The sequence below is a fragment of the Nicotiana tabacum genome, chromosome 23 (genome assembly GCF_000715075.1).
Source record: "Nicotiana tabacum cultivar K326 chromosome 23, ASM71507v2, whole genome shotgun sequence".
NCBI classification, from domain to species: domain Eukaryota; kingdom Viridiplantae; phylum Streptophyta; class Magnoliopsida; order Solanales; family Solanaceae; genus Nicotiana; species Nicotiana tabacum.
The window spans coordinates 46323888-46348790 of record NC_134102.1 but is presented as its reverse complement, the minus strand read 5'-3'; positions in this window follow the sequence as shown (position 1 = coordinate 46348790).

The window sequence follows — 24903 nt, the reverse complement described above, 5'->3', positions numbered from 1 at the left end:
CCTACTGTGGTGGGGGAGCTACGTCTACCTGTCTATCAGGACCTGCAGCACGACATGCAGCGTCCACAAATAAAAAGGACGTCAGTACGAATAAAGTACTGAGTATGTGAGGCAAGAAAGCATAAGTAAGAATAGTAATGTAAACAGGGATAGAGAATATACAACCTGTGACATCTGGGTACCTCTGAGGGCTACTGACATGAAATACATGATACATACATATATATACATAAACTTTTAAAACATACACCTTTATGGGCATCACCATCATCATATCGTACCCGGCCATAATAGGCTCGGTAAAACGTACCCGGCCATCATAGGGCTCGGTAGAATCGTACCCGGCCACGTGGAGCTCGGTAAAACCCAACTGATCAGTGGTTGCACAATAGGTGCCATACCCGGCCGACTATAGCGCGGCTCGGTAGAGTAAAATAGATACATATATGTGATGCATGCTGGACTCATTGGAATCACATTTTGAACCTTTTGGAGTGACATAAGGTTGGTATCCTTCGTACACGTTATTAGGATTAACTCTTCATCAAGAATCTTATAAGAATCAGGAACTACCAACAACATTGATAATATAAGAATAAGAGAAGTAACATCAATATCAATCGTTTCATAAGAAGGGCAGCAATGTAAGTACTGCTAGCTTCTAAGAGTAGAGTATCTTTGGGAGCTCGTTCATTACATTATGTACAATCGGAGTCGTGCAAAAGGATGAAGGGGATAGACTCACATACCTTGTATATACTGCCCAACCTCAAGCTATGCAAATTTCACGACTCCTTAGTCTACAATAAGACAAATGACACTATCATTATCGTTTAAGCGTCGTAACTATTATGTATCGACCACAACCTATTTTACGATGAAACGGACAGCGCCTCCCCTATTTATATGACTTCCCACAAATCAATACAATCACCAAACAGCCCAAACAACATCATTAATAATCATATTGAGCCTCCAAAATAGTCCACCAACCAACAACATTACTACCAAGCCTTTCGATATATATTTCACAAGTTCTAGCTTCGACGACTTAGCTGCAACTTGGATAATCTTAAATATATATAGAGTAAGAGGTTCCTTACCTTTAAACAGAAAGAACAACTCCAATTTGACCTTAATTTTCCACGAAATATCCCTTCAATTCTGCCACAAGAACAAGGAAGCGAAACTAGCAATTAATTCGGGTTTTTCGGCACTAGAATTACTTTAGAAGACTTGAAATCACCTAGGGTTGATATTAAAAACTTGAAGGTGTATTTACAGGACATAAAACACTTAAAACAACCTCCCACACGATCTGGAACAACACAAAAATCAGCAACAACAAGAAGAACAAGAAACTTACTAGCACCACGGGATTCCCGACATTTGATTTGTGTTGTTTGCCCTTTGTTTGGGTCTTGGATCATGAGAGAACCTTGAGAGACAGTTTTTAGGGTTATAAGGTCTGAATATACTGAAAAATAATGACTTAAAACGGGGTTGAGGTATCTTATATATGTCCATATGTCTTAAACCGCCTTTGTGGGCCCCATAGAGAGCAGCTTGGCGCACTCTCGCGAAAACGCGAATATCTCTCTATTCCGAGATCGTATCAATGAACGGTTTAATGCGTTGGAAACTAGACTCATAGATCTTCAATTTGATAGGTAGATCACCCCATAATTCCAAGCACATTGGGAGAAAAATACAGTAACATTTGACCTAAAGTTTAAATAAAATTATAAACCTAAGTTGCGACAACTTTTATCAACTTTTGTTTCATAACTCGCTTGACTTCAAGACTTATGATATGGATATTATATGATTCAAATACATTAAAACATCACCTCTTGGGACAATTAATCACCTCTAGTGTTACCCGAAAATACGGGTTACAACATCCTTGATTCGTTTAACTTCTAATACTTGTTAACCACTCTTATACACCCTTGTATCGTTTAAGACCAATATGATTAACTTCTTATCATCTCAAAGATAATCTCTTCTTGGATTTACATCGACTAACTTACGACGTGATCTATGGTATGCGAATTTGGGCTGTAACAAATTCCCTCCAAAGTTGCCCAAAATCGAGTTGTACAGCTCAAAATATGCTATAATAACTCTAACCCTCGAAATGAGTTTTTAATATTCTGCTCAGGTGCTTACCCTTCGCGAACGCCAAAGAAGCCTCGCGTTCGCGAATCAAAACTTTGCCTTCAGCCAAAATTCCCTTTCACGAATGCGACGGCCCAGTCGTGAACGCGATGACCAACTAAACCTCGCCTATGCGAACGCGAGGCCTTCATCGTGAACGCAAAGGCTTAAGTTCCAGTGCCCCTCAGCTGGCCTCCCTTCTACGTGAACGCGGCCACCCTCTCGCATTCACAAAGGGCACTGACCTCCAAAGCTTCACGAACACGTTCCCTTCCTCGCGAACGAAAAGAAGCATACACCAGATACCACATCTGCTATCCAAACATGAAGAGAATGGTCCGAAACTCGTCCGTAACACATCCGAGGCCCCCGAGACCTCAACCAATAATAAAAACAAGCCCTAAAACCCAACACGAACTTAGTCAAAGCCTCATATCACATAAAATAACATAAAAATCATGAATCGCACCTAATTCAAGCCTAATGAACAAATGAACTTCCAACTTCTAAAACTAATGCCGAATCATACCTAAACAACTCCGATTGACCTCAAATTTTGTACTCAAAGTCATAAATAACACAACAGACCTATTACAACTCCACGAGCCAAATTTCGAACCCTATATCACCAAAGTCAACTTTCGGTCAAACCTCTCAACCTTCCAAACCTTCAACTTTTTAATTTTTATCAAAATGCACCAAATCAATCTACGAACCTCCAAATCCAAATACGGAAATACACCTAAGTCCAAAATCGCCATATAAAGCTATCGCAACCATCAAAACTCCATTCCGGAGTCGTTTATACAAAAGACATACTCCGGTCAACTCTTTCAACTTAAGCTTCCAACCTTGGGCCTATGTGTCTCAATTTACTCCGAATCATCCCAGGAACCAAACCAACCATCCCGGCAAGTCACATACCCATAAATGAATATATAATAAGTAATAAACAAGGGAACAAGGTTACAATACATAAAATAACCGGCTGGATCGTCACATTAATTAATTAATTTGTTTATGAAAATATTCCTAAAAATCTAAGTGTTGGATCGTGTTTGTTTGCCAAATAATAATCTAAGTGTAATTATCTAAACATAAACAAATAAATGTTAGATAAGCACATAATCTAAGCATGTAAACAATAAACGACATCTAACTAATATTTTTACTATACTTGTGAGTTTAATATACATCCGAGAACGGAAAGTACGAAGCGGGGGATTTGTCGGGGGTTTGTGTTTTGTCTCCGAGCGTCATCTTTACGACATGCTTTTAGGTAGAGTGCTTCGCAAAATAAGAAGACAAACGTTGGTGAAATAATAATATAAAAATATAAAGTAATTGAAATATGTTGAAATCAACTTTGAAAAAATAATGGAAAGACGTCAAAGTATTTTTTAAGAAATATTTTGGATAAAATATATTTTGAAATAATTTTAGAGGCTTGGATTATATATTTGATTCTGTCTAGACATGAGAATCGTAACCGCCTTAGTTACTACTACAGTGGCCAACCGTGTCATCGTTCGAAGGGTTGGTTCGTCATAATTCTCGTCTTTTATTTTTCGATAATTTATCTTCATCGTCTTATTATTTTCGAGCTTGATTTAGACGGTCAATCGGAGGTCGTGGACTCAATAATTTGTAGATTATTTTTATCAACGTACCTAATCAAATTCAACAGCATGCATTACTGTATTGTTAGATACGAGTAATAGATTCCTTGCAAAGAACAAGAATCGCTGCCCAAACAATACCAAAAATTGAACCATAACGGCAACATTTTTGTTAGGCAAGAACAAGAGATAACTTTACGAAGCAGCTGAAACATGATTTTAACCAAAAAGTGTCCCAAAAATTTGAACAAACACAAATGTAGGGGATAAACTAGATTATTAGTAGTGAAAGATTCAGTAGAGATGTAATATAACAAAGAATTAAAATTTTAACACCAGAAAATCTTCATAGAGGCAAAAATAATCATGGGTCTTCGTGTGGTGGCGATAGGTGGAAGATCAGACGGATTTTCGGTGAAATCGGAGTTAGACGAGGATCACCGGAGTAACATATAAATAGGCAGCTACAATGACGATGGTGAACACCGGAGCAGCACGCTAATGAACAAACCAATAAATATCGCTAGAAAAATGCCCGGATAGATCTAATGATCGTCATAAGTTGGATTTCTAACTGAATATGGTAAGATCCATGGTAGATCTAAAGCGTTGAAGTGACAACGACCTGACAACAGAGCTTTTGGCTTGCTACCGGAGATGTCCCAATTGTAGATACGCCGACTGTCAGTGGCCATGATATTCTCTGGCGTGGTGGAGACGAAAAGGCAAAGAAGTGGAGAGAGGAAGAGAGAACTTAGAGAAAGAGAGAAGATAATGCAGCATAGGAATGGCTGACCAAACGATAGTGAAACCCGGTGGCTGGCCGGCAGGAGATTGAAAGCCATGGGGGTGGCAACTGTTCTCTTGAATATGAGAGAAGAGAGAAAGTGGGCGTTTGGATATAAGAATTGTAAAATTCCAAAATAGGGAAAAAATTTTTCAAGCAAAAATGGTATTTGAAATTTAGAGTTATGTTTGGATATGAATATAATTTTGGATTGTTTTTGAAGTTTTGTGAGTGATTTGAGTGAATTTTGAAAAATAGCTTTTTGGAGTTTTTCAAATTTTTGAAAATTTCTAAAATGCATCTTCAAGTAAAAATTAAAATTTTTATGAACAAACGCTGATTTCGAAAAAAAGTGAATTCTTTTTGGAAAAAAGAGAAAAATTTCTTATGTCCAAACGGGCTCAAAGTATTTGGGATTTTGAAAAGATAAAACCTGGTATTGTAGCTAATGTGTAGTGTGTGTAGGTAAAGTGTAAGAAATGTGAGGTGTGTGCAAATGTTTTATATACCAAGTCTATGTAACAATGTGTGGTTCTTATTTAAGCAAAATAAAGATAATGTAAAAAAAATAAAAATTTGTGGTCAAAAGTAAAACCACCAATTTAAAACCATGGGCAAAAATCATGTGTTTTTTATTTTATCTGTGTATGTATGTATATCAGTGCTGAATAGTTATCTTAGTTATTAAGCTTAGGAAAAGACAAAATAATATTCTTTACCCATTGGGTAGAAAAGTTTACATAAAAGAGTGTCAAGTCATATCGACATGACTTGTCACATCAAGTGTGTTGTCGCATCAAATATCTTGTCACATAAAGTATGTTGTCGCATCAGATGTTGACGGGACATTAGGTTTGATTGGATTTGATCCGTATTTTTAAGTAAATTCTATCGAGTTTCACGTAATTAATAGACTATGTTGTAAAAGATAAAAATGATTATTTGATTGAAAGTGTGGCTTGTAATATTTATTAAAAGTGACAACTACTATAATAATGTTGTAGTAATTATTATTTTTATTTTTAAATGACAAAAAATTGATAGAAAATCCTAATATTTTAGAAAGTAGGACAACTGTCAATAAATTGCTTTCAAATTTAGTAAAATATACAAAAGTGATAGTATTTAATTAATTACAATAAAATGATAAAAGATTATTTATTTTGCAAAACAAAGAGAATTATCAATAAATTGCCTTAAAGTTAAAATTATGCAAAAGACTACATTTTATCATTAATGACTAGAAAGTCTACAGAAGTTAACTCAAAAAGTCAACCATGGGTCCGCGTCTCGAAACTCGACCAAACTTACAAAATCTGAATACCCATTCGATAACGAGTCCAACCATACAAAAGTTACTCAAATCCGATCTCAAATCGCCTTTCAAATCCCCAATATTTGGTCTATGAAGTTTCACAATTTTTCCCAAATTTTCCAACTCAAATCACTAATTAAATGATAAATATAACGATGGATTCATATATAATAGCCAATTCCGAGTTAGAATCACTTACCCCTATGATTTCCTTGAACATCACTCGAAATATCGCCACAAATCGAGCTCTCTAAGTCAAAAGATGAAGAATGAAATTAAACCTTCGAACTTACCCCTTTTCTGCCCAGCGATTTCAAACCTGCGAGCCACCAGCCGCATCTGTGGCTCCGCACTTACGGAATTTCCATCGTAGGTGCAGTCCTCACTTACGCCCAGCCCCCTTCGCTTCTGTGGAAAATTGCTCGCTTTTGCAGAGATTCGACCGCACCTGCGGTCCTTCTCAAGTCCCTCCCAGTTCTGCTTCTGCGGAAGAAACGTCACGCCTGCGGATGCACATCAGCGCCCAGGTGTCCGCACCTATGACCCTGGCCTGGGATGTCCCTCGCCACTTCCGCGATCAACCCTGCGCACCTGCATGTCCGCACCTACGGCCAAACCCTCTGCAAGTAAGATGACACCAGAACAACAACAACTTCAGCAATTCAACCAAGTCCAAAATGGTCCGATTCCAATGCGATTCATCCCCAGGACACCCTAAACCTCGTCCGAATATACCAACAAGTTATCACATTACGAACCTACTCGAGGCCAAAAATCACATCAAACAACATAAATTCTATGAATAGCAACCCAATTCAAGCCTATTGAAACTATGAACATTCGACTTCCAAAACTAACGCCGATTCATACCAAAACAACTCCAATTGACCTCAAACTTTGCACACAAGTCATAAATGACATAACGGACCTATTCCAACTTTCGGAATCAGAATCGGAATCCAAACCCGATATCGATAAAGTCAACTCCCGGTCAAACTCCTTAACCTTCCAAACCTTCAACTTTCTAATTTTTGCCAATTCAAGCGAAACGACTTACGGACCTCCAAATCAACATCCGGACATGCCCCTAAGTCGAAAATCACTATACGGAGCTATTGGAACAGTCAAAACTCTATTCCGGAGTCGTCTATACCAAAGTCAAATTCCGATCAAATTTTTCAACTTAAGCCTCCAACTTAGGGACTAAGTGTCCCATTTCACTCTGAAACTCACCCGAAACTAAAACCAAACACTCCAGTAAGTCACATAAACATAATATAACATAGAGGAGGCAATAAATAGGGTAATTGGGCTAAAGTACTCAATACGACCAGTCGGGTCGTGTCATCCTCCCCCTCTTCAATCAAGCGTTCGTCTTCGAACGAGTATAGAGACATACATGAAGTAGTAAAAAGATGAGGATAATGGCTACGCATATCATGCTCGGTCTCCCAAATAGCCTCCTCGACTGGTTGAGCTCTGCACTGAACCTTCACTGAAGCAATACTCTTTGACCTTAACTTTCGGACCTACATGTCCAAGATGGCCACCGGCTCCTCAACATAAGACAAATCCTTTGTCTAATTAGATTGAGCTAAAATCTAACACTTGGGACGGATCACCATGATATTTTCGGAGCATAGAAACATGGAATACCGGATGAACTGCAGCTAGACTAGGTGGCAAGGCAAGCTTGTAAGCCACCTCACCAATCCTCTCATGAATCTCAAAAGGTCCAATATACCTAGGGCTCAACTTGCCCTTCTTCCCGAACCTCATAACACCGTTCATGGTCGAAACCCGTAGCAAGACTTGCTCTCCAACCATGAATACAACATCATGAACCTTCCAATCCACATAACTCTTCTGTCTTGATTGGGCTGTATAAAGCTGATCCTGAATCAACTTAACCTTTTCCAGATAATCCTAAACCAAGTCAGTACCCAATAACCTTGCCTCACCCGGCCCAAACCAACCCACCGGAGACCGAAACCACATCCCATACATGGCCTCGTACGAAGCCATCTAAATACTCGATTAGTAGCTGTTGTTGTAGACAAACTCCGCAAGTGGCAAGAACTGATCCTAAGAACCCCCGAACTCCATAACACATGCATGAAGCATATCCTTCAATATCTAAATGGTGCGCTCGGACTGTTCGTCCGTCTGGGGGTGGAACGCTGTACTTAACTCAACCCGTGTACGTAACTCACATTGTATGACCCTCTAGAATCACGATGTAAACTGCATACCCTGGTCAGAGATGATGGATACCGGCATGCCATGAAGTGGTACAATCTCGCGAATGTAGACCTGAGCCAGCTGCTCTAAAGAATAAGTAGTCACCACTGGAATTAAATGAGCTGACTTGGAAAACCTATCCACAATCACCCATACTGCGTCAAACTTCTTTTGAGTTTGTGGGAGCCCAACAACAAAATCCATGGTAACTCGCTCCCATTTCCACTCGGGAATCTCAAGCCTCTGAAGCAACCCACCTGGACGCTGATGCTCATACTTCACTTGCTGACAATTTAGGCACCGAGCTACATACTCCACTATGTCTTTCTTCATCCTCCTCCACAAATAGTGCTACCTCAAGTCCTGATATATCTTAGCGACACCCAGATGAATGGAGTACCGCAAACTGTGGGCCTCCTGAAGAATCAACTCACTCAAACCGTCCACATTGCGCACACATAACTGGCCCTGCATCCGTAACACACCGTTATCCATAATAGTAACCTCCTTGGCATCGTCATGCTGAACCGTGTCCTTGAGGACTAGCAAATGGGGGTCATCATACGGACGCTCTCTGATGCGATCATATAGAGAAGACCGAGAAACCACTCAAGCCAGAACTTGACTCGGCTATGAAACATCCATTCTAACAAACTGGTTGGCCAAGGCCTGGACATCCAATGCTAATGGCCTCTCCGTTGCTGGTAGATATGCTAAATTGCCCAAACTTTCCGCCTTTCGTCTCAAGGCATCAGCCACCACATTGGCCTTCCCGGGATGGTATAGAATGGTGATATCGTAGTCCTTAAGCACCTCTAACCACCTTTGCTTCCGTAAGTTAAGATCCTTCTATTTGAACAGATGCTGTAGACTCCGGTGGTCAGTATAGACCTCATAAGGGACACCGTACAAATAGTGCCGCCAAATCTTCAAGGCATGAACAATAGTTTCTAATTCCAGGTCGTGGACAATATAATTCTTTTCATGAACCTTCAGCTGCCTAGACGTGTAGGCAATCACCCTACCGTCTTGCATCAACACCGCGCCAAGGCCAAAATGTGACGCATCACAGTACACAGTGTAAGACCCTGAATCAGTAGGCAACACCAACACTGGAGCTGTAGTCAAAGCAGTCTTGAGCTTTTGAAAGCTCTCCTCACACTCCTTGGTCTATCTGAATGGAGAACCCTTCTGGGTTAACCTGGTTATAAGTGCAACAATAGATGAGAAACCCTCTACGAAACGATGGTAATACCCTGCCAAACCAAGAAAACTCTGAATCTCAGTAGCTGACGACGGTCTGGGCCTACTTTGCACATCCTCAATCTTCTTCGGATCTACCTTGATCCCCTCACTCGACACCACATGACCCATAAATGCCATCGAATCAAGCCAGAATTCACACTTCAAAAATTTTGCATATAACTTACTTTCTCTCAAGGTCTGGATCACGATCCTCAGGTGGTGTTCATGATCCTCCCAACTCTGGGAGTACACCAAGATGTCTTCAATAAACACAATGACGAATGAATCAAGATAGGACTGGAATACACTGTTCATCAAGTACATGAATGCTGCTGGGGCGTTGGTCAGCCTGAATGACATCACTAGGAACTCGTAGTGACCATACCGAGTCCTAAAAGTAGTCTACAGAATATTTGGATCTCGAATCTTCAACTGATGATAGCTTGACCGCAAATCAATCTTTGAGAACACTCTGGAACCCTGTAGCTGATCAAATAGGTCATCAATGTGTGGAAATGGATACATGTTCTTCACTGTAACCTTGTTCAACTACCGATAATCAATACACATGTGCATAGAACCATCCTTCTTCTTCTCAAACAAAACTGGAGCACTCCAAGGTGACACACTAGGCCAAATGAAGCCCTTATCAAGCAACTCTTGCAACTGCTCCTTTGACTCCTTCAACTTCGCTGGGGCCATACGACATGGGGGAATAGAAATGGGCTGAGTGCTTGGCAACAATTCAATACCAAAATTGATATCCCTATCGGGCGGCATGCCCGAAAGATCCACCAGAAATACATATGGATAGTCTCTCACTACCGAAATTGACTCAACGGTAGGAGTATCAACACTGACATCCCTCATAAAGGCTAGATATGCATCACACCCCTTCCCAATAATCCGTTGTGCCTTAAGGAAAGATACCACCCTGCTAGGGACATAATCCAAAGTACCCCTACACTCCAACCGCGTTAAACCTAGCATAGCCAACATCACCATCTTGGCGTGACAATCAAGAATAGCATGATAGGGCGACAACCAATCCATGCCCAAGATAATATCAAAGTCTACCATACTGAACAACAATAGATCAACTCTGGTCTCAAAACCACCAATAACAACTAAACATGACTGATACACACAGTCAACAATAATAAAATCTCCTACAGGCGTAGACACATAAACATGAGAACTCAAAGAATCACGAGATATGCCCAAATACGGAGCAAAGTAAGAGGATACATACAAATAAGTGGAGCCTGGATCAAATAAGACCGATGCATCTCTATGACAAACCAGAACAATACCTGTGATAACTACATCTGATGCAACCACCTCTGTCCTACCCAGAAAAGTATAGCATCTAGCCTGGCCTCCCCCTCTAGGGCGACCTCTACCCGCCTGACCTCCACCCATAGCTGGCAATGCAGGTGGAGTAGTAAACACAACCTGAGAAGTCTGGGAACCCTGTGGAATACATGGAGCCTGAGTAGTCGGTGGTGGTGCACCCATCCTGAGTCTGGGGTAGTGCCTCACCATATGACAAATATCACCACACTTAAAGCAAGCTCTCAGAGGATTTGGCTGCTAGAACTGGATTGGGCCTGGTCGACTGGACTGACCGCTGAAAGTACCCCGTGCAGGAGGTACACTAAACAATGGTGGTGCATAATGAGCAACCTGAGACTTGGAATTAGCCGGAGCATCACTAGAAGCTGGAAGTAGTGAATGAACTAGATGGCTCACATAGCCTCTACCGTGACAGACTGCAACTGAGGCACGTGCACCACTATATTCGCTAGAATCATGAAGTCTCTTGGCCTCCCTGTCCTCCCTCTCCCAGCCCCGCACACCCTCCAATCTCTATCTGATCTCTACCACCTACTGATATGGAGTATCTATCTCCAACTATCGAGCCATGCTGAATCTAATACCATAGTTGAGCCCCTCGATAAATCGACAAACTCGCTCTCTGACTATGGAGACTAAGGCGGGTGCATGTCTGGGCAACTCACTAAACCTGACAGCATACTCTGACACGGTCATAGCACCCTGGCACAGCTACTTAAACTCTGCACACCATGCATCCAGTAGGCTCTAGGGAACAAACTCTCTTAGGAATATCTCCGACAACTGAGACCATGTGAGCGAAGCTTTCTCGGTCTGGCTACCCTACTCATAAGCCCACTACCACTGGTATGCTGGTCCCGACAGTTGGAAAGTAGTGAAAGCAACCCCGCTCTACTCCACTATACCTATGGTACGGAGAATACGGTGGCACTTCTCCAGAAAACTATGTGCGTTCTCTATAGCTAAGCCGCTGTAAGTAGAAGGATAGTACTTCTTTTACCTCTCGAGTTTGAGATGCTCCTCCTTAGATGCTGCTGCCCTAACCTGGGTCTTCACTGGGACAACCAGGCTAGGGTCTCCTGAAGAATTGGGCGAGGGTCTGCTGAAGTGCAGGGGTGGCAACAGGCACCTCTGGTGCCCGCCCCCAATTGGAGCTACTGGTGGCTTCTCTATCATAGTTACGACAGGTGCTCTGGCTGCACTACATGCCTCTCCTCTACCCCAGCCTCTCATGGCTCTAGCAGGGGGTGCGGGTGTCAGATCGTCAGATCAAATGGTGCGTGTCCTCACCATCTGTGAGAGAATAGAAATGTAAGGCCCCATAAAAGTTTACCTAAAACCCGAGGTTTCGTGGTACCGAAGTGGACTTATGTGTTGAAGATTGTAGAGACTCTTCGCGGCGAGCTTGCTCATCGCGGTTTGGACTTTTTGGGTTGAACAATGTGTTGGGGAGTTGAAGAATTGTTTGGAAAGTGCAAGGAATTTCTACCATTCATTCTGCGATTGCAGCACTGATCCGTGGACCACAGATCTGCCACAGACTGAAGTAGAAACTTGGGAAAAGTTTTTGGACCATTATGCGGCCGCATAATCATTTCGCGGGCTGCACAACCTATCGCAAATCCAACACAAGAATTTCCGGAGGGAAGTTCTACGTCGCATTATGCGACCGCAGAATAGGTCTGCGGACTGCAGACCGGTTACAGAGTGAGGCAGGAGTGCCCAGTTCCGGAGGGCCATTATGCGGTCCATTTTGCGGACAACAGAAGTATTATGCGTTCGCAGATCTATATCGGGGCTTCAGGTTTTTCTAATTTTTGACCCAACCCTATTTCGATATATTGAAGTAAATGGCCACTTTTGAAGCAAAAATCTGATAATTCTAGATAGAGGGGTTACCATAGAGTGAGAGGGGAATTTACTAAGCTTATTAATCATTAACTCTTGCTCAAAGTTGAAGAATTCACAAGACAATTCACTAGGTCTTCATCCTAGAGGTAAGATTCTACTCCCTAGCCCTCAATTTCGTAATTTTACTGAAAATAGGTAATGAGAAAAGCAATTCTTGGGTGTGGGAGTTGTCCATTATGTATGCATGTACTATCAAGGGTTGGGGGAGGGATGTTGAGCTAAATTGGGTAGACTTTGGGTAGTGGGATAGAGGAATCCACCATTGGAGGACCTTGAAATCATAATACCCACCTAGTATTTGATAAAATACTCAAATGAGCTGGAACTATAAACTCTCTCCTAATTTGTGTTCAGTTTTGCTATATTTCTAAATAAATTGAAGAGGCTAAGAATTTCGAAATATTGTAGTAATTTAAAAAGCTCGATGCGAGGTATGTTGGCTAGATTCATCTCTTAGAATTGAACCCTACAATATCCTTGTAAGTCCCGAGTTGTTCATTATGAATTGATTATTTCGAATACGCCTTGTGTCGAAAGGTCTATGTTCAATATGTATTCCAATGTTCTTGTTATGTTATATTCTATTTGAAAATGTGCTCGAAGCATGGGTTGCATATCCAAAATGTTATATCTTTAAGTCGTGATTCAAATTAAGACTATTATGTACAATTGTGTAAGAAATCTCAATGTGTTTAACATTCTTATTTTCTCAATATGTGGACTTAAAGTCTTGAATAGAAATTCTCTATTGTTGATGATCCATGATAATGTTTGAAAGTGAAAGAGATGAATATGAGGTATGAAATACGGCCAACGTGCCAAGAGTGACACTGTATTATGGCCATCGGTGCCAACAAACTGAATGATATATAAAAGATAATGTAATGAGTTGTCAACCCTTTAAATAAACAAAAACCCTGGGAGTATTGTTGGTCACCGAGGAAGGATAGGTTGAAATAACCTAACCCCGAAACTACACGTGTCGATATAGGAGTGAATTGTGATTGTACCCCTTTATTGGGATAAGATTGATGTAAAGAGAATGTTCCCCTTTATTGGGATGAGATGATCACTAGAAAAGGGTGATGTTGATCCATACGACATTGTGGTGAGACGACCTAGCCGGTCGGCTCGTGATCGGACGCCATGCCGCATACATGGTGGTGATTGCGCTTGCAATTGTGATTGAGATATTGATTGAAATCATGATAATGATTGTGATTTGGTTGATGTCTTTGGATGAGACGGCCTAGCCGATCGGGCCATGATCGGACTCCGTGCTAAAATCACGATGGTATATCGCTGCCAAGATCTTCCAACCTAAAATAATGGAAATTTACTTGACACTTATCTTGCTCCTAATTTGGTGTTTTAGTATTGTCTGAGGCTTCCATTGATTTATGACTGTCTTTCCTTATTTTATCATTCGTTCTAACGAGAGGGTGTTTAGTCTTATATACTAGTACTATTCCATATGTACTAACGTTCCTTTTTTCGGGGACGCTACATATTTAATGGATGCAAGTGGTTCCGCAGCAGGTGGCAATGATCATTGATCGCAGTACACCCTCTTCTTAGCAGATTTGATGAGCCCACTTCATTCGGGGTCGTGTATCTTTTGTCCCACGTGTATTATATTTTGAGGTATAGTCGGGGCCTTGTTGCCAGCGTTATCATAGTATTTTATATTCGTAGAGGCTACGTAGACATAGTGTGGGTTGTATATGGGTGTTGGGAAAGTCAAACTAGCCTTGTTGTATTTGAATCACTTGTTGCACTTTAACCATGATTGTGTACATATTTTGAGACTATAAGATGAAGTGACTAATGGTAATGGGATTGGCATTGTTCATGGAATCCACTTAATGTTTAATTAATTATATAAATGTATCTTCTCTTTATTCACGGGCGAGTTGGGTAGAAGGTATTGTAAAGGCTTGCTTGACCGGGGTATCTCGGTTGAGCGTCGGTCGCGCTCCCCAAGGTCGGGGCGTGACAAGAAAGACAAAGTTTCAGAATTCGAAGTCAATAAATTCACACGATAAGGAATCAAAGAAGTGAAGTTTTCCTAACAGTTCCATAGCCTCTCGAAGATAAGTACAGATATCTTCCTACCGATCTGCGAGACTTGACTAAACCTGCTTGTGACTCGTAACACCTATAAACCAAGAGCTCTGATACCAACTTGTCATGACCCCAATTTTCCTCCGTAGGATGTCGTGATGGCACCTAGTCTTTAAGACTAGGTAAGCTTAGCATACATGTATAATTTGACTGAAATAGTAATAAAACTTTCAAATTAACCAATAGCTATCATAAAAAGACTCCGCAACTCAACTGAACATTACTCCCAAAATTCGGTGATACACAGTCACAAGATATACATGAGTATACTGAACATCCCTATACAACAATATCTAATAAAACAAGAATGATATAAAACTAGATAGAGGGTGACACCGAGGCCTGCGGACGCCGACATGTATACCTTGAAGTCTCCGATCCAAGCTCAACTCACTGGGGCCTAGGCTGATATGAAGTACCTGGATCTGCGAAAGATATGCAGAAACATAGTATGAGTACACTACAATGGTACCTAGTAAGTATCAAGCCTAACCTCGGTAGAGTAGTGACGAGGTCGGGTCAAGACACCTACTGGAATAAATAAAGAAACTGAGCAGGTATAGTATAGTATGATAATGAAAGCAAGGGAAATGATACAAGGAAAAGATATAACAAGAATAGCTACACTGAAACTAAGGCAATTAAGACATTATGGAAGAAACACGAAATAAGAATGTTAAGGAAATGATGCAACCAAAACACAAGTGATTTAAATGAAAGGTATCAACAAGAATCACTACCAAGGTATCGCCTCATAGTCTCATTTCACAATCAAATCACAATCTTTCCTTATATCACAGAGGGAGCCTTGCATTTAGTTTTGAAAATCATTTTCCCGAAATAACTACCCGTGTTTTAGCCCACCTTACCACACCGCATGTCTTCAAGTAGTTCCCCTACTAGCAACATGCGTATCAAGCCCACCTTATCTCACCACATGCATTTCAACCCCAATCCTTATACCACCACATACTTATCAATATCACAACATATCATAATTCACACCTCAAGTGCCCAATGCCACAACTTGCCAAAGAAGTCAATAATAATAGTGTTTCCACAATAAATACCCCATGGCTAAACCACAATAAGTATACGAGTCTCAATAATAGCAACCGAACTTGAATAACTCAACAACAATGGTGTTTCGGCAAATTTACAACTTTGCCTCAATGTGAGTCACGACCTTTCTAACTTCAACACCATAATTCAACAATAAGATATTCCAAGAAATAACAATTTCAAGTAAAGAAACTCAACCGTTAAATAATGAATAAGGAATTGAGAGAACAATAACTTCAACTAAGCATGTAAAGACAATTAGCAAGTAAGACATAATACAAGTATTAACAAAGTCAAGTGAAGCATGTGAAGATAGACTAATGATGATGAATATAACATGTTATGGCAACTCAATTAAAGGCATGGAAATAATCTACATAGCTAAAACCTGTCAATTACCACATTTAGCCTGTGTACACATTCGTCACCTTGCGTTCACGACTTTCACATACCACAATTAATACAAAATAACACCAATCCTAAGGGGTAATTTCCCTCACACAAATTTAGGCAAGACACTTACCTTAAAACACGCTAACTCAATCCACTAGTAAGCCCTTCCCGCGATTATCCAACTCCGAACGACTCGAATCTAGCCAAAATAAATTCATACCATAAATACAAACTATAAGAAGCTATTCCGAACAATGAAGTTGCAATCTTTAAAGAGAAACAAAAAGTTAACTCAAAAAGTCAACCCAGACCCGCATCTCGGAACCCGACGAAACTTATAAAATCTGAATACCCATTCGATAACGAGTCCAACCATACAAAAATTACTCAAATCAGAGCTTAAATCTCCTTTTAAATACCCAAAATTTGGTCTATGAAGTTTCATAATTTTTCCCAAATTTTCCAACTCAAATCACTAATTAAATGACAAATATAACGATGGATTCATATATAATAGCCAATTACGAGTTAGAATAACTTACTCCAATGATTTCCTTGAACATCACTTGAAATAGCCACAAACCGAGCTCTCTAAGTCAAAAGATGAAGAATGAAATTAAACCTTCGAACTTACCCCTTTTCTGCCCAACGATGTCAAACCTGTGAGCCACCAGCCGCATTTGAGGCTTCGCACCTGCGGAATTTCCATAGCAGGTGCGGTCCTCACTCAGGCCCATCCCCCTTCACTTATGCGGAAAATTGCTCACTTATGCAAGCTCGCTTCTGTGGAGATTCGACCGCACATGCTGTCCTTCACAAGTCCCTCCCAGTTCCGCTTCTGCGGAAGAAACGTCATGCCTGCGGATGCGCATTTGCGCCTAGGTGTCTGCACCTGCAACCCTGGCCTGGGTTGGCCCACTCCACTTTTGCGATCAACCACGCACACCTGCGTGTTCACATCTGCGGAAAATCCCTCCACAGGTGCGATGACACCAGAACAACAACAGCTTCAGTAATTCAACCAAGTTCAAAATGGTCCGATTCCAATACGATTCATTCTGGGGACCTCCGAGACCCCGTCCTAATATACCAACAAGTTCCAACACATATAGAGGACCTACTCGAGACCAAAAATCACACCAAACAACAAAAATTCTACGAATCGCTACCCAATTCAAGCCCATTGAGACTATGAACATCCGACTTCCAAAACTAATGCCGATTCATACCAAAACAACTCTGATTGACCTCAAAATTTGTACACAATTCATAAATGACATAACAGACCTATTCCAACTTCCGGAATCGGAATCTGACCCCGATATCTATAAAGTCAACTCCCGGTCAAACTGCTTAACCTTCCAAACCTTCACTTTCTAATGTTTTCCAATTCAAGCTGAAACGACCTACAGAATTCCAAATCAACATCCGGACACACCCCTAAGTCCAAAATCACCATACAGAGCTATTGAAAAAGTCAAAACTCCATTACAGAGTCATCTATATCAAAGTCAAACTCCGGTCAACTCTTTCAACTTAAGCCTCCAACTTAGGGACTAAGTGTCACATTTCACTCATAAACTCACCCGAAACCAAAAACAAATACCCCTGTAAGTCACATAACCACAATATAAAATAGATGAGGAAATAAATAGGGTAACAGAGCTAAAATACTCAAAACGACCGGCTGGGTCGTTACATACTAGGGTGTGGATGCTAGATGTGATGGATGGATTGATGGGCTTTAATATGGATACGACCGAACTCTTGCCGAGTTTCCTACATATCTCGAGTGTAACGAGAATCGGGCCGATTGCATTTTGAAAAGTTGATTGATGACAAAGTAGAGTGGATCCGAATGGATTTAATTTTGATTTTGATTTTAAAAATTGCCCTAGTATCAAGCCATGATGACACTAGAGATTTTATTTTGACTTAGGGACTTGGATTACCTACATACCTCATGTCAATGAGATGTAAGCTAAATGGTACTTGGGATTGGGATGCTAATTGCTATTGAAAAGCTCGACGTCCATCCTCAGAATGTGCCACAGTTTGATGTAAAATAATAATTTCACATTGTGTGGCGTCTTTTCTATTTGAGTTGACGTGGTGTGGACTATGCTTCCATTTGACTTGAGGGGGTGAATCATACTAAGTGGAATGATGGATGTGGATTCGATGCAGGTACAATTTGATTCTTTGAATGAAATGAGGTCCCAAGTTGGAACTATGATTTGAAAGAAATCTAGGCTGGTCACTGGTCCGAAGTGACCAGACCATTTGGGTTGAAAACATTTCGGGCTGGGTACCAGTTTAAAGTGATCGAAGCATTTGACTTGAAAGAAATCCGGGCTGGGTACCGTCCAAAGTGATCTAAGCATTTGACTTTGAAGGTTATACGGGCTATGTACCATTCCGAAGTTGTCGGAGCATTTGACTTAGAAGGTTAGACGGGTTGTGTACTGTTCTAAAGTTGTCAGAGCATTTCTCTTTAAAGGTTAGATGGGTTGTGTACCATTCCGATGTTGTCAGAGCATTTGTCTTTGAAGGTTAGACAGGCTGTGTACTATTCCGAAGTTGTCAGAGTTGTAAAATCTAAAATACCCGCATTAGAAGGTAGGCACCTGTAAAATTTGAATTTAAAATTCCCATTAGAAGGCAGTCGCCTGCAAAATTTAAATTTGATCTGAGAAGGTGGTGGTGCTGAATAAGTGGGCTTTCTAGAATGACCCCTCATGAACTGGCCCCTTCCCTCAGAGGGGGCACCACTGTATCCTCTAGAATGCTAAGGACTCTTTTCCCCCATTGTATACAATCGGCCCTGGGTGTGGATACCCTCAATCCTTCGAGCTATCTCCACAACCTGCTTATAAGGAGTTCCTATCTCAACCTCTCGGGCCATAGTAACCTGAATACCATAATGTAAACCCGCAATAAATCTCCGCACTCTCTCCGCATTGGTGAGGAGTATCATAAGTGCATGATGAGACAACTCAGAGAACCTCGCCTCATAATCGGTCACAGACATCTAGCCCTGCTGGAGTCGCTCGAATTGACCCCGTAGATCTTCCCTCTGAGAGGGTGGAATATATCTCTCCAGAAAGAGACGTGTGAACTGGTCCTAGGTCAAAGGAGGCGAACCTACTAGTCTGCAAAGAAGATAGGACTGCCACCATCTACGGGCCCTGCCCTCCAACTGAAATGTGGTGAAGTCCACCCCGGAGTACTCTAATACTCTCATGTTGTGCAGCCTGTCTCTGCAATGATTAATAAAGTCATGGGGGTCCTCATGTCGGGCACCGCCAAAGGCAGGATGATGTAGCCTGGTCCATCTATTCAACAACTTATGCGGCTGGACGGTCACATATGGTTTGGGCTCGAGTATAGCCGCTGCAACTGGCTGAGCCCCGCCCGCAGGTAGTGCACCTAGGGTCTGATATACGGAAACAACATGCCCTGGAGCTTGAGCGGTAGGGGTCTGTGCTTCCCCTCCCACCTGAAATATGGTTGGGTCTGCTGGAAATAAACTAGCCTGCGCCATAGAGTCCATGAACTGCAGCATATGACCCATGACCTCCTAAAATCCAGTGCGGACATGAAGTCTACCGGAGCCAACTCAGTTGCAAGAGCCTCACCCTGCTCCTTAATGACAGGTCCCTCTACTGGATCCACTGATGGTAAAACGGGAGCAACTCTAGGATGCCCTCGACCTCTAGCAGGAGCTGGAGCCCTCCCTCGGCCTCTACCTTGGCCTCTAACAACATGGGGAGCAGTTCCTCCTTCGTCGGGTACATCTGCCACGCTCGTTCTCATCATCTATGAGAGAATAAGAGAAAGATACTTAGTACAACATCAACTGCATGATAGGAGATGAAGAAAGAGAAGTTTTATAATACCCTATAGCCTCTCGAAGATAAGTACGGACGCTTGGCAAGCCAACGGTGAACCAAGCTATCACAACCCAATTCCCACTAAAGACCATGATGGCGCCCAATGTCGCCGCTTGGCAAGCCAACGGTGAACTATACATTGAATTGTTCATTTGAGTATTTTTAATGGCATTTGGATCTACACAATTAAGTGTAGAGTGTAGTATGAGTACAACCGACCCCATCTACCCAACAAATATCATAACTACCTCGGCGAGGTAATAGAGGCAAGAATTATCAATGACACTCGCTAATAACCTATTCTGTTCATAAATCTCACAAGTACACATCAATAATATGATCAAGTCATGAATCTCAAATAAAGCCACCTCAGTGCACAAGATATTGTAACATGCTCAACTCAGTTAACAATCCAACATATAGAGAAGATATGCAAAACAAGGCATGTATCCATTCATGATCTAGCATATAGAGAAGATATGCGAATAAAACATGTATTCATTCAAGGAAATTGCAAGTAGAGAAGAAGTGCAATAACCAAAGCACACATTGGCTAGTTTCCTCATACCGCGTGTACACCATCAAGAGAGAAACATGAGAGGGTGACCCTAGGGGGATGGATCCTTATCCACACACTGCACGGATAATGTCACGACCCAATTCCCACTAAAGGCCGTGATGGCGCCCAACGTCGCCGCTAGGCAAGCCAGCGATTAACTATCAATTTAATTGTTCATTTTAGTATTTTTAAAGACATTGATTTTTTTATTTAATAAAGAGCTAAGGGTAAATAACCATAGTAACATAAAGCATAACATAATCATAAGGGTGAAGTAGTGAAATTAATAGACAAAAACCATGAATATCTACTAGTAATCCCCAAAACTCGGTATCATAAGTGCACGAGCATCTAGTAGAATATACAAAACTCCCTACAAATACTGTCTGAAATAGAATAGACAGAAATAATAAATACAACAAGAGGAGGCTCCGAGTGCTGCAGAATGGAGCATGGGAAGCAGCTCACCACTAGGTCTCTGGATAATGTGGATGCACGTCTGGACGAACATTAGATGTACCTGCCTGAGAACCTGCACAATTTATACAGAAGTGTAGCAGGAGATCATAAGCAACGTGTACCCAGTATCTAGTCTAACCTCGAAGAAGTAGTGACGAGGGGTCGACATTGACACTTACTAGTGGTTAATATATATAAAGTCCAAGGATTATAAATAGGCATGAAATACAACGGTATTAATGGAATATGAGGCAATAAATAAGTGATTCTTTAACAAAATAACAAGTTAAAAGTCCCCAAATATCACATGCTAATCTCAACAAGTAAGGGCCAATAGGTAATTACAATTTCTCAAATCATGAAGGATATGTCGAGAGTATAATCGGACTCCTAGCGACAACACACACGAGTTATGCCGAGGTCGTACCGTCCGATCGATAATAATCATGTACATACAATATCGAGGTCGTATAGCCTGATCCATGGATGCATCACATTATATATAAATATTGTTGAGGCATTTGGCCCGATCCACAGGAATAGGAAAACTCTTCGGGCTATGAATTATGTGTTTACAACCCCAAGGTAAGCCCATAAAGGAATATAAATTTTCCATCAATAATTAAACATCCCGCCAAATCTCTAAGTAATGAAGCTCGGTCTAACAAAATCTTTATTCAAATTTTACTTATTGATACAAGTAATTAAACTAACAAGTTGAGTTCAAATAGTACAAGTATTACATAATAAAGTCCTATGTCTACCCGGACATAACATAAATTTTTGCTACGTACAGACTCTCGTCACTTTGTGCGTACGTAGCACCCACAATTTGTAGCAAATAATAATTTAAATACCTATGGGGTTAATTCCCTCTTACAAGGTTAGACAAGAGATTTAACTCATTTTCAAGTCCACTTTCCGGTCCACAAATCGCACTAAAGGGCCTCATGTCGGTGCCAAGCAATCCGAAACTAGCCAAAGGTTGTACAAACTAATCAATATTTTCTCAAAAGTCCATAATTTAACTATTAGAGTAATTACCCAACCCAATTTGGAAGGTTACTAAAATTCACCCTCGGGCCCATGTGCCCGGATTCTGAATTGTTTTGTAAATAAATATTACCGATAACCTCACGAACACAAATATATACTTCTACTCAATTTCATAATCATTTTCGTGGTCTAATCCCATTTTTGTCAAAACCTAGGTTTTCAACCAAAATCCTAATATTTCCACAATTTACATGTTAAAATCTTCCTATAATTTAAGTGTTAAGCTCACATTATATAGAAATCACTTACCTTCAATAGCTAGGTGAATATGCCTCACCAAGGAGCTCTATAATCGGCCAAGAAATGTGAGAAATGAAGGAAATAAGCCAAATAACGATTTTTAAAAGTTTCTGCCCAGTTGACCCTTCTTCGCGATCGCGAAGGCAAAAGTGCCAAGGCTCAGAAAAAGCCCTTCGCGAACGCGAACAGGTCCTCGCGATGGCGAATGCTAGCCCAGCCAAAGCATCGTGAACGCGACCTACACGTCACGAATGCGAAGGGCAACACTGACCCCAAGCCCTTTTACCCTTCTACGCAAACGCAGGACGACCATCGCGAACGCGAAGGCCACTGGTCCCCAGCCTTCGCGAATGCGACCCGTACTTCGCGAACGTGAAGAACAAGATCACCCAGCCCCCAAATCCTTAATCGCGAATATGATCCCTTCTTCGCCTTCGAGAAAAAGGAAACCACACTCTGCAACTCAGCACTTTTGGACTTAGCTTCGGGCAGTCAGAAATACCTGAGCCCCCAATAACCCCGTCCAAATGCACCAACAAGTCCATAAACATAATATAGACCTACTCAAACCCTCGAAACACGTAAAATAATGCTGAAACTAAGAATCGCATCCCAAAACCAAATTGATCAACTTATGAACTTTAAACTTCTTCAACTAGATCCGAATGCGTCGAATCATATTTAGACAACTCGTAATGACACCAAATTTTGCGCACAAGTTATAAATCACCATATGGACCTATTCCTAGGCTCGGAATCTCAAATAGACCTCAATAATACTAAAGTCTACTTCAAACCAAATTTAAAGAATTTTAAAACCTTTAATACGCCAACTTTCAACATTAAGCACCGGAACTCTCTCGAATCACCCGAAACTTGATCCGAACACACGCCCAAGTCCAAAATCATCATACGAACCTATTGGAACCATCAAATCCTAGTTCCGAGGTCGTTTACTCAAAATGTTGACTCAAGTCATACTTGGCCATCTTAGGCCACTATTAAGGAACTAAGTGTTCCGATTTCATCCCGAATCCTTCCAAACCCAAATCAACCATCACCGCAAGTCATAAATGTCACACCCCGAACCTAGGAGCGAGACATGCACCCGGTGCCTCACCTAACCTGGCGTACCAAATTGCGACTAAGGGACTCTGAACACAAAATGTCATACTTTGGCCATGGGGCCACCTTGCAAGACAATTTGCGAAGAAAAATATAAAACTGAATGGAAACTAGCGCTAACTAAATATCAATATAAAGCTTGGCTGAAAAGGCCGTCATAGCTACTACAGCTGACAAACCACCAAATTATACATACCAGGCCTACAAACCCAACATACTGCACTAACCAACAGGATATGTCTACAAGCCTCTACTGATAGATGTACTATGATCGGAACAGGGCCCCGACCTACCCATAACATATATACAGATATACATAAGATGTACACAACACTCTAGACCTGGCAACTCCGAAAAACGTGGAGCTTACCGATCAGGCTGAACTCGGGAAACACCTACTGAGGAGATCTACTCGTCTGTCTATCTGAACCTGCATGCATGAAATGCAGCATCCCCGGAAAAGGGACGTCAGTACGAAATAATGTACCGAGTATGTAAGGCAATAACATAACTGAAAATCGAAACTGAACTGATAATATAATAACTGGAAGTAACTGGGAGTCAAAGATGATCTGGAGATATACTTACCTGCTGATACTGACTCAACTCCTTCAATATAGTAAGTAAAATAATTGTACGGCCTTATAAGGCTCGGTATATATAACTGCTTCTGCCATAGTAGGCTCGCTCATAGGCGCTCGGCCATACTAGGCTATGTATCTCGACCATGCTGGGCTCGCTCATAGGCGCTCGGTCACAGTAGGCTCGGTATATAACTTTTCATCTGATCAGAGGTTGCCCAATAGGGGCCTGCCCATCGATTATAGCTCGATGGTAATGAAAATACTGTAATACTGTATATATAGGCTTGCTGCTCTCTTGACTGGAAGAAGACAATACTAAAATTGAATATAGAGTCTCGATAAGGAATAATATTGTAACTTATGAGACTAGAATAGTGTGAATAAATTCATGAATATGAACTTCTCTTTTGTCTCATTACTAACACATGTAGCTACGAGATCATGCCAAAATGAAGGAAGGCTTAGCCTTAACATACCTTATCACAATCTTTCCAATCACCAAGTTGAACTCACCTCTTCGCACCTTAATCTACAAGAATGATAATAATACTATCGTTAAGTTACGAAAGGTACAACTATCGCACAACGAACGACAAACCTATTTTGTATTAAAACGGGCAGCATCTCCCCTATAATCCTTACTTCCTCCAAATTCAAGATAACACCAACAATACAAGAACAGAACAATAACAACATATATACATCATTTTCCAGCCCTATATACACCATCAAATACTACAAAACAGCCCAACACACCCCAATCTCTTCGTACAC